The following is an 11,757-nucleotide window of genomic DNA, read 5'->3' as shown; positions in this document are numbered from 1 at the left end:
CTGCGTGCGCGCGTAACCGAACGCCCGTGTGCAACCTCCCATTGAAACGAATACCCGGCAAGGACGCGAGCGTCATTATGAACGCGCGCGTCCTTGCTGGCTCCAGCGTCTGCGCGGCGTTGCTAGCGCGTGCAACGCGTCGTGTGAAAGGTCCCATTGCACTCCATTGAAAGTTAAAACGTCGCGCACCCGAACGCGCGTACGGAAACGCTCGTGTGTAAGCAGCCTAACCCACGCGTCCAGCGCGGCTCAGTATCTACCACGTCCATGATTCTGTTTCTTTCTTGAATCACAATGTAGGACTGCACTAGCACATTGGAAAAGCGGATTTAATATGGAACCCATCTGTAAGTTGCCAACGATGGTTGTTTGGTGAAACCAGATCCCTGAATCTTTTGTCGCACGCGTGTATTTTTTATTTCGCTAGGTAATACACCCGTGGCGTTAATGATGTGTTTTATATCAGCAATGTCAGCAATCGTTGGTTTTTGACTTGTATTAGAGAGTAAATTCAACATGTACAGGATATTGGAGGATCGAACAGAAGACAATAGGTTAGCTCTGCTATCCCATTTTACGATGGGATTGTCTTTTATTCGTTCTAGCATCATATTGACGTATGGCACATCGATACTTTTAACATACAGAGGTATTGATTTACTTATTTTAGGACTGGAGGAAATCTTGTGTTCCCTAATCCCTGTGGCTCTAAGTTGCACGGGTGGTAGTTTTGTGGTTTTGTATACACCAGATCGTGATATTTTTTTTTTTTGTAAGTTTTCTTTCTTACAGAGCGAGTGACGGGTTCAATCTTGTAGGAGTGCTTAGTGTTGCACCATGGGACGACACGACAGGACTACTGCTGCTTGTTGGTTCATGTTCAGAGACCGGCATGTGATCGGTATGGGTCGACTGCGGGTTGAAACACGATTGACCGTTGACCCCCGGACTCGTGGAGTTGGCGCATTTAGGCTTAATACCCGTTAAAACACGCTCAGCGGTAGACTCGGGAACAAGATAATACGTGCGCATTATCCAAATAATTTTCCGATCAAGGAAGCGGCAATAGGTAATATAGCAGCTAATATATTACCACCCCGTCTCGATGTCAATATAAGTCTTTTCTTATGGAGAGGAGTTTTCTTTCTAGCTATGGCACGTATGTCTTCCCGATAGTTACGTAATTTCTTGATAACTTTGTTAGTGAGAGTAAGGTGCTTCTTTAACAAATTGGAAAATATTTCAGATATACAGTTCAATTGTTCTCGAGCTACTTGCTTAATAGCACGGTTTCTATCTTTTACTTTTAATTTCTTCAAAAGTAAGACAAAGTTTTTGTGTGCACTGAGGAGTGGTGTCTTTTTACGCATTTTCTACAATATCATTAGCGTCAATCCAGCTGTTGAATGAAGTAGGGTATTCCAACCACGATACAAAATACTGTTTTTTCCTTTATTTTTTCGTGAACGCAGTATTTTAATATCGTATGTCTCAGGCAGAGCGCTTAAAACGAGCTCTGGCGCGTAGAATATCCTCTGTATTGGTTCTCCAGACAAATCTTCTAAGAGGTAAGTTCTTGGGCGATTCTTGTGTTTAATTGATTTTATGCGAAAGAGCTCGTGAGTATTTTGCTGCGTGTATCCTTTATGGAATACAGAGGAACGAGCACTTCCAACAAGGCGAAGTATTTCCCCAACTGCCAGTCGAGGACTGTTTTTTTTTTTTTTTTTTTTTTTTTTACGTTGTTGCCTATTGCGCCGGTAGGCATCTTCCTGGTGGGGCCTGATGGTCGGCCCAAGGCTTCTTCCAGGTGGGGCCTGATGGTCGGCCCAGCCCGTTCTGGCGCAGGCGAGTGTTTATAGTGGCGCCATCTTGCAGTGGCTCATGCTGCCCCCCGGAACTCGTTCTTGATTCGCTTGGACGGCTTCCTCTAGAGTCCGAGTTGATGGGTGGTCTTCAGGACAGCATGTGGGTAGTTTTAAGCCACTCGGCGGTGACTGAAAAATCCGAGTGGTAGCGTAGGGATTCGAACCAGCGTCGTCCATCACGCGGTGAATGTGGGCCCAGTACGCTACCAGTTCGGCCACCGCCTACCCAAAATGGAAGACGGAAGACGCTTGTTGCTTCGGGTTTTTATACATTGCGTGGAATTGGCGTTTGATTGCAGATGGGTCTTTTATGTTATGCATATCAATGGGAGTTTGTTTGTTTTTCAGTCCAGAATGGGGCGAGCGGTTGTAGGCATTGACCATGTTTTGCAGCTGATCAATATATCTTGAAGAATTTTGAGACGTGATGAATTTGTAGATGCGTGCTTTCAGTGAACGAATGGCCCGCTCTGCCAAGGCTGCTTTGATCTCACTTGAGTACACACTGTACAGCTTAATGCACCGGGAACATAAATAGTTTCTTACTTTTAGATTTCAGAATTTTGTGCCCAAGTCGGTGTTTACTCTTCGTAAGCCTTCAGAATCTTTATTTTCCACCACTTGTTTAATGGCCACGAGCATCGTATTTGCGTCTTTATTCCGACACGGGACAACTTACATATATCTAGAAAACACGTCTATGCATACTAACAAATAGCCTATGCTATTATTTTCCTTTCTTATATGTCTCACGTCTGCTAAATCGGCAGCCATGATTACTTTGGGTTTTGAGGATATTATCTTTTGCCGGGAATATTTTTAGTCTGTAGCTTATGCAATGTATATGTTTTATTGCTTCTCAAAAAGTTGAATACGTCATCACGTGTTACTGCCGGATTTATACTTTTTGCTTTCTCCCATAATTTCGCCTGAGAGCTTAAACCAATGGGTTCGTTATGTTGGGAGTATAGAGCGTGTAAAAGTTCCTTCTTCCTGGAGTTCACCATTGGAATACACGTTCACCTGGGGGTTCTCCAACAATGTTTGAGCGAAACTGTAGGGATTCAGGAGTATTTATACCCAAATGAACAAGAAGATATCCATAAGGACGTGAATATACAGCATATATATATATATATATATATATATATATATATATATATATATAGATATATATATATATATATATATATATATATACCAACTGGTTTGCCTTCTCTTTTCCGAATATTTGTCTGCCCAAAGTGTGAATTTGAGATAAATCGCGCTGTCTTAACAAGAGGAAATGAGAACAGTTTAGGCTAATATTCCTTGCAGGCTTTCCACCCATATATAGATTTTGAGTGATAAATATGCATGAAATATTGTTGTGTAGTCCACGAGTAAAAGCATCAACCACAATTTTGTTCCCTACAGCATCAATGAAAGTATCGTCAAGTATATACAATGTCCCTCTCTGATCAAACGTGTCCTCGTTGGAAATTGGATCAATTATTTCAGACGACAATATAACTTTAGGTCCTATTTCTTTATTTCTATGTAGAGGATGAGACGTTAAGCCACATATAACTATTTTTTTTTACTCTTCATGATACTTCAGTATAACCTGCTTTACAAGTTACGATTTTCCGGAGTTGCTATATCCTGCAACTATTATGCGCGCAGGGGATTGGAAAATATCAAGAAGGTTCTCTGAATATGTCTCAGCCATAGCGGAAACTCTATTAATGATGGTAATTATCAAAGTGTGATGCTTATATAGCACAGAATATGTGTGTGTGTGTGTGTGTGTGTGTATACAACAAGAACAACAACAACAACAAGAGCAATTACCCTCACTTTTTTTTCTTTTTTTATTATTGTTTTCTTTTTTGTGTGCCCTTGAGCTGCCTCCTTTGTTGTATCCCTCACTTTGTTTATGCCCCCACTTCCGTCACCCTCCCGCTGACCGTCCTACCCCCACTCCCGTCACCCCCCCCGCTCCAGTACCCCGCTTTCGTACGGGTATGTGAAAAAGTGAATGATGGGGGGGGTAGGGGTAGGGGGGTGTAGGGAGGGGGGGTAAAGGGGGGATCCAGCTACCCCCTCTTCCGTCACCCCCCGCTGACCCCCTCTTCCGTCACCCCCCGCTGACCCCCCCGCCTCCCACTTCCGTGCTCCCCCCGACTCCAATTACCCCGACTTCCGTACATTTGTTACTACTTTCACTACCGGTTTACCTTGCCCCATATGTACATTGCCCATCGATAATTTTTCCGGTGGTTATTTTTATCGTCATTGTCATCCCCCTGTTCTGCCTTGTTAAGCGGGCTCTGACTTTGTACAACCTTCTTCAGGCAAGGGTTGCCCCACCGCGCTGAGTTCGTACGCATTGTGACTCGAAGGTTCAGTTTGTATCAAATCTTCTTCAAGGATTTTTCCTTTTTCTTTTTACTATTCCAAATAGCTCCATTGTCATGTATCCTAATGACAATTTAGTCAATTTATTTTTCTAGGATGTATCATGTAAATAACTATTCGAGCTATTATTTTGTTTTCTCGGAATAGTACTGAGCTTCCATGTCCACGACTCTACCCCTGTTTACCTCGCCCTGTATGTACTTTGCCCATTTCTTGTTACTTCCATGATTATTTTTTTATTATCATTGGCATTTCCCGATGTTGTATCGTTAGGCGGGCTGACTTGTATATATGTTTTTAATGCAACCATAACAGGACCTCGTTTAACTAGTACACATTGTGCGACTGTAACATGGGTAGGTACACTGATTTTAAAGGTCGGGTGAGCCGCGAGGTCGCGACTTTTTAGGTGACCGAGCGATGTAATGTGTATATTATAATGTACATGTGAATGTGTGAATGTATGTCGCAACGCCATGGCACAGCCTCGTCAAAGGATGTTTATTAACACGTTGTGCTTAGGAGGTGCTCCTTGCCGTGGGAACGGTGCTGATTCAACAAGCCTGCTGCACCGGATTGCTCCTGCAGCGGCGAGAAGCCGGAGATTACAGCGGGCGACGGGCGAGAGCAGACGACTGATTGGGGTGTGCGTACGACTCCTCCACAACACCTGTAACTATTATGTAAGACTGTTAATATAGTTAAAACGCCCAAAATGATTGTTTAAATCAACCAGAGAGAGAGAGAGAGAGAGAGAGAGAGAGAGAGAGAGAGAGAGAGAGAGAGAGAGTAAATTAAGTGGACTCAAAGTGAACTTAACGGCTCCGCTCGGCCAACACATAATACACCTCACTTAAGTAAAGGCTATTGTGTTATCTCAACCACTTCGATCAACTGAAGAAAGCAGGCAACGGTACGTTGAGATAACAGTTCGCGCCTTAAGACCGCGGCCACACTCAGCACCATTGTAACAACCGCCCTCGCTTTCTGATCTTCTTTCTGTTCTCCTTTTTCCCTTTATCCTTTTTTTTCTCTTTCTACTCCTTTTCCTCTTCCTGATGCTGCCCGTGTCTTGCTCTGTTCCGTTCCTCCTTTTCCACCTCCTCCCCGTCCTCGTTCTCGTCCTCGTCCTCGTCCTCCTCCTCGACCTCGCCCTCGTCCTCCTCCTCCTCCATTCATATGATTATTTCCGTATCTTCTCGCCTTTCCATGGTTATTTTTTTTCCTTCCTTTTCTTTTCCTCCTCCTCCTCCTCTTCCTCGTCTTCTTCTTTTTCTTCTTCTTCCTCTTCTTTTTCTTCTTCTTCTTCTTCTTCTTCTTCTTCCTCCTCCTCCTCCTCCTCCTCCTCCTCCTCCTCCTCTCCCTCCTGCTCCTCCTCCCCCTTCCCATTCTCCTTCTTCATATTTCCTGCTTTCTGTTTTGTTTTTACTTTTCGTCGCCCTTTGATTTTATATCTTAATCATTTATTCTCCTCCTCCTCCCTTCCTTCTCCTCCTCCTCCTCCTCCTCCGCGACCCATTGCAACATTATGATAATGTTTTTTCTTCAATATGACGGTTATTTAATCTTTTTTCCTCCTCTTTCATATCACCTTTATCTAACTTATCACTTAGTTTTTGTACCATTTCTGCACGTCGCGCTTTAGCTGCAGTCATGTGTCCTCACTCCTTATTTTTATGTGCCTGTTTTTTTCTATGTGTCTTTCTGTTTTTAAGTATTCTATTTGTCTCCCGCGCTCCCTCTTTCGCCATACCGTTTTTTCTTTGGGCATCGCCCTCGTCCCACCAATTTATTGTGGTGCTCCTCAGGGCATTTCTTCCTCCTCCTCCTCCTCCTCCCTGTCTTAAGTTTTGTCGATGGCTCCTCCGGGAGCGGAATTTTGCTGGGAGGTGGCGACGCCGACACAGCTTTCTGCCCCCGCTAATGTATGTGTGAGAGGCGCACCTGTCTGCACCTGCAGTGAAGTCTTGAACACCAGTGATATAATTATTATTGTTGTTGTCGTCGTTTTCATTGTCATCGTCGTCGTTGTCGTCGTTGCTGTTGTAGTCGACATACTCATTACTTCTTGCAATTGTCGACAAATTTTATTGGGCGAAGCCCATATGAATGTTGATATATTTTTCGAACAGTTCCATTGATCTATTATTATGAAAAATGTTTAACATAACAGTAAGATAATTAAGAATTGGGTGGATATCCTAGGTGATGACACCCTTCGAAACAGAAAAATACTCCCTAGCCTACTAAATGAACATGAGAATATAAGGACGTAAGGAGTCCACAAGAGACCGCTTGGCCTATACAAGGCAGCTCATGTAATCCTAACCCCACCTTACCTCACTATCTATGAATTTATCCAATCTCTTCTTGAATGTACTACTCACGTGGTTCCAGATGTTGGAGAACCCGTGTGAAGAGCAACAATTAATATTTTGCTAATACTACGGATCCGAAATATAATCAGTTGATTCGGTGATATATATATATATATATATATATATATATATATATATATATATATATATATATATATATATATATATATATATATATATATCCCGAATACCCCATGAGGAAGTATTCTTTGTACTTAACTGTCTTAACTATCAAATGAACTCAGGAGGCTAGTGGTATATACAGTGGTACTTTCTGAGACGAACATTCATAGCAGTAGCGAGATCAGTAGTTGGGGAGGAGGGTACATGAGCAATGGTTCCCGTATTAAGGGAGTAGATAGGCATCTCCAGCCACCTGCAGTCATTTGTAGTTGACGTTACTCTGGTAGACGAGTGTATAATGCAAGTCAGGCTGAAGCACACCCTGGGCTTCATGTCTTATTTTTGTACGCTTTAATTAACCGAGCTGTGTGAAACTGAAGAGAAGGAAGTGTTCTACGCTAAACCCGACTCAGTACTTAACGAGAGCCCACCACTTCGTGACACATTCATTGTTTTTGGTGACCACTGGCACACACACACACACACACACACACATACATATATATATATATATATATATATATATATATATATATATATATATATATATATATATATATATATATTTACAGGGCGTTGTCCGCCCTCGTATGGAGTATGCATCTCACGTGTGGGGGGGGCTCCACTCACACAGCTCTTTTGGACAGAGTGGAGTGTAAGGCTCTTCGTCTCATCAGCTCTCCTCCTCATACTGAAAGTCTATTACCTCTTAAAGTCCAGCCGCCATGTTGCCTCTCTTTCTATCTTCTATCGATATTTTCATGCTGACTGCTCTTCTGAACTTGCTAACTGCATGCCTACCCTCCTCCCGCGGCCCCGTTGCACACTCATGCTCATCCCTTTTCTGCCCAAACCCCTTATGCAAGAGTTAACTAGCATCTTCATTCTTTCATCCCTTACCCTGGTAAACTCTGGAGCAGCCTTCCTTCTTCTATATTTGCTCCTGCCTTTGACGTGAATTTTTTCAAGAGGATTGCATCAAGACACCTCTCCTCCCGAAATTAACCTCTCTTTTGGCCGCAAGAGATTTGTTGATTTTTCGTCCGTCTGTTCGATTTCTTTTAGTTTGATTTAGTTCACCTTTTCATGAGATCATGTTCTGTCAAGCTGGAGACGAGAAAACGTAGATTTTCACTCTATGACTCCCTTAGACTTTCCTCTGCACTCACGCTCAGCTTAACAAAGCTTCTGCAGCTCACTATGCTACAGGGAGCTTCTAAATACTGGCTAGGAACTTAGGTGGAGTGTGGGGAAGTAGCCTACCTCTGGTAAACCAAAAAACCCACATGAAACTTATGTTCCGATAATCCCCAGGGTAAGGTAAAATATTACCGCGAAAGGCCAGAAACATATCAGTCTCATACTTATAAAGATAATTCAGCTACAACAACCATTTTCTCACGGTTAGATGACCACATGACAAAGAGGACACCTACCAAATTTCATCCAGATAAGTCTAATATTTTATGAGATATGGGGTAATCTGTAATGTTTTTTTTTTTTTTTTTCAACCCTAATTTCTCAAGAATCTACTTTTGGAGGATTTAGAAATTAACCAGAAATTAATTTCTTTACGAAACTGCACAATTTTCTCAGCACTTGTTATTCAGCCATTCCCCTAACACTTCCTTATTCTGAAATCTAAGATTAAGAATGTCAAGTATTTTATTTTTAATTTATAAAATGAAGTGTACCCCTTTTTAATATATAAAAAATAGAAATAAACAAAAAATCTCAAATTCTGGAATAAGGACATTATAAAAAGAAATAGGTTGAATTTTAAAGGTAAGTAAAGTGGAACTGCCCTTTGTTCCATACTGAGAAGTAAATAGCTTATACGTTAACATGTGCTTCAATGGAGTGAGACGCTAACCTTAGAAGGTTTATGGATATGATGGAGTGCCACCTATTTTCCTTAAAAACTGTGCTTCCGTGCTGACACCCTGCCTGGTCAAACTCTTTCGTATCTGCCTATCAACATCTACCTTTCCTTCCTGCTGGAAGTACGCCTTCGTACAGCCTGTGCCTAAGAAGGGTGACCGTTCCAATCCCTTAAACTACCGCCCTATAGCTTTACTTTCCTGTCTATCTAAAGCTTTTGAATCAGTCCTTAACCGGAAGATTCAAAAGCACTTCTAACCTTCTATCTGATCGCAAGTATGGGTTCCGCAAGGGGCGTTCTAATGGTGATCTTCTTGCTCTCTTAACTGATTCTTGACCATCCTCTCTTAGGCGTTTCGGTGAAACTTTCTCAGTTGCGCTAGACATATCGAAAGCCTTCGATAGGGTCTGGCACAAGTCTTTGCTTTCTAAACTACCCTCTTTCGAATTCTGTCCCTCTCTCTGTTCCTTTATCTCCAGTTTCCTTTCCGGCCGTTCTATCTCTGCGTTGGTAGACGGTCACTGTTCTTCCCCTAAACCTATCAACAATGGTGTTCCACAGGGCTCTGTTCTATCAACCACTCTCTTCCTATTATTCATCAATGATCTTCTTTCCATAACAAACTGTCGTATCCACTCATACGCTGATGACTCCACTCTGCATTACTCAACTTTCAGCAGAAGACCCTGTCAACAGGAATTACATGACTCCAGGCTGGAGGCTGCAGAACGCTTAACCTCAGATCTTACTATCATTTCCGATCGGGTTAAAAGGAACCTTGTGTCCTTCAATACCTCAAAAACCCAATTTCTCACCCTGTCAACTTGACACAATCTTCTAAACACCTATCCCCTATTCTTCGACAACACTCAGCTGTCACCATCTTCATCACTAAACATCCTCGGTGTATCCTTAACTCAAAATCTGAACTGGAAACTTCACATCTCCTCTCTCACTAAATCACCTTCCTCGAGGTTTGGGCGTTCGGTATCGTCTCCGCCAGTTCTTCTCCCCCGCACAGTTGCTATCCATATACAGGGGCCTTGTTCGCCCTCGTATGGAGTATGCATCTCACGTGTGGGGGGGCTCCACTCACAGAGCTCTCCTACACAGAGTGGAGTCTAAGGCTCTTCGTCTCATCAGCTCTCCTCCTCTTACTGATAGTCTTCTACCTCTTAAATTCCGCCGCCATGTTGCCTCTCTCTGTCTTCTATCGAGATTTCCACGTTGACTGCTCTTCTGATCTTGCTAACTGCATGCCTCCCCTCCTCTCGCGGCCACGCTGCACACGACTTTCTACTAAAGCTCATCCCTTTACTGTCCAAATCCCTTACGCACAAGTTAACCAGCATCTTGACTCTTTCATCCCTCACTTTGGTAAACTCTGGAACAATCTTTCTTCATCTGTATATCCTTCTGCCAACGACTTGAACTCTTTCAAGAGTTGGGTATCAGGACACCTCTCCATCCGAAATTGACCCCTCTTTCGGCCACCTCTTTGGATTTTTTTTATGAGCAGCTAGTAGCGGGCTTTTTTATTATTTTTTCCTTTTCTTGTGTGTCCATGAGCTGTCTCCTTTGTTTAAATATATAAATAAATAAATAAATAAATATATATATATATATATATATATATATATATATATATATATATATATATATATATATATATATATATATATATATATATATATATATATATATATATATATATATATATATATATATATATATATATATATATATATATATATATATATATATATATATATATATATATATATATATATATATATATATATATATATATATATATATATATATATATATATATATATATATATATATATCACACACACACACATTTTTTTCTTTCTCTAAAGGAAACCAACATTGCTTGTATAATCCTAGTATGGAGGTAATTTTAATTAGAATTCTAGGAAATGCATGGCAAGCAATGCGTTAAGTTGGATACATTGTTAAAGTTTTTGGCCGAGAAGAACGATGAGAGGAAGGACAGTGTGGCCTTTGAGGCCCATGGAAAGTATTGTCAGGCCAAGAGGATCTCGGGGAACAGCTTCGTTTCAATTTAGAAACGCGTTTTCTCTCCACCTCTCACCTCGTCTATTTCAAGAGAAAATTGAGTGAGACGTACCATGCAAGGCTGTGGCAAGTTTCCACTGCTGACTTTCCGTCGAATCCGTTAAATCAGATGCTTCGTTTGGAATTTGTTATATTTAATACAAATGATTAAAATTTTTATACTTTTTCATCTCATGCCATTTTCTTTGATAAAAAGAGGTGAAAGGTTTGTAAGTATTGTCTTCTTGAAAAAGAGGTGACGATGATACGTATTATATGTGTGTGTGTGTGTGTGTGTGTGTGTGTGAGAGAGAGAGAGAGAGAGAGAGAGAGAGAGAGAGAGAGAGAGAATATCCGACCCTCATTCGCCCGTAGGCTCCCCAAGGTCTGGTTGTATTTTTTGCTGCTTAATTCGTCATTAGTTGATATTTTAGGAGATAATGTGTGCTATTCCTTGATTATCCCTGATTACCCAGCATTTACTTGTATGTATGTATGTATGTATGTATGTGTGTTTATATATATATATATATATATATATATATATATATATATATATATATATATATATATAGAGAGAGAGAGAGAGAGAGAGAGAGAGAGAGAGAGAGAGAGAGAGAGAGAGAGAGTGTTTAAATAATATATATAACGATAATATTCCAGTTCCTGTTCTACACCCTCAATATAAATACTGTGTTCAATATATACAAAAAAAGTTTCGTGCAGGTTATCTCTAGGGAGCATGAAATAGTTAATAATGAGCAAAGAATATGCACATATCAAGTTCTTGCCGCAGTAACGTCTGATGGGAAACTGTGCCTAATCATGGCCTTCGTTTGGAGCTTGAGAGTTACAAGAAAATTGGTGGTGGTACTCGTGGTTGTTTTCTTGTTGTTGGCGCTGTTGTTGTTTGTGGACGAGATATTATTTAGTCTTATCTTAGTTGTTCTTGTTTCTGATCTTTTTCTTTTACTGCTGGCAAATATTTTTCTCAATAGTTCTTGTCATCATCATTATCATCATC

Source organism: Eriocheir sinensis, chromosome 3, assembly GCF_024679095.1.
Source record: "Eriocheir sinensis breed Jianghai 21 chromosome 3, ASM2467909v1, whole genome shotgun sequence".
NCBI lineage: Eukaryota > Metazoa > Arthropoda > Malacostraca > Decapoda > Varunidae > Eriocheir > Eriocheir sinensis.
This window is presented reverse-complemented; position numbering follows the sequence as displayed.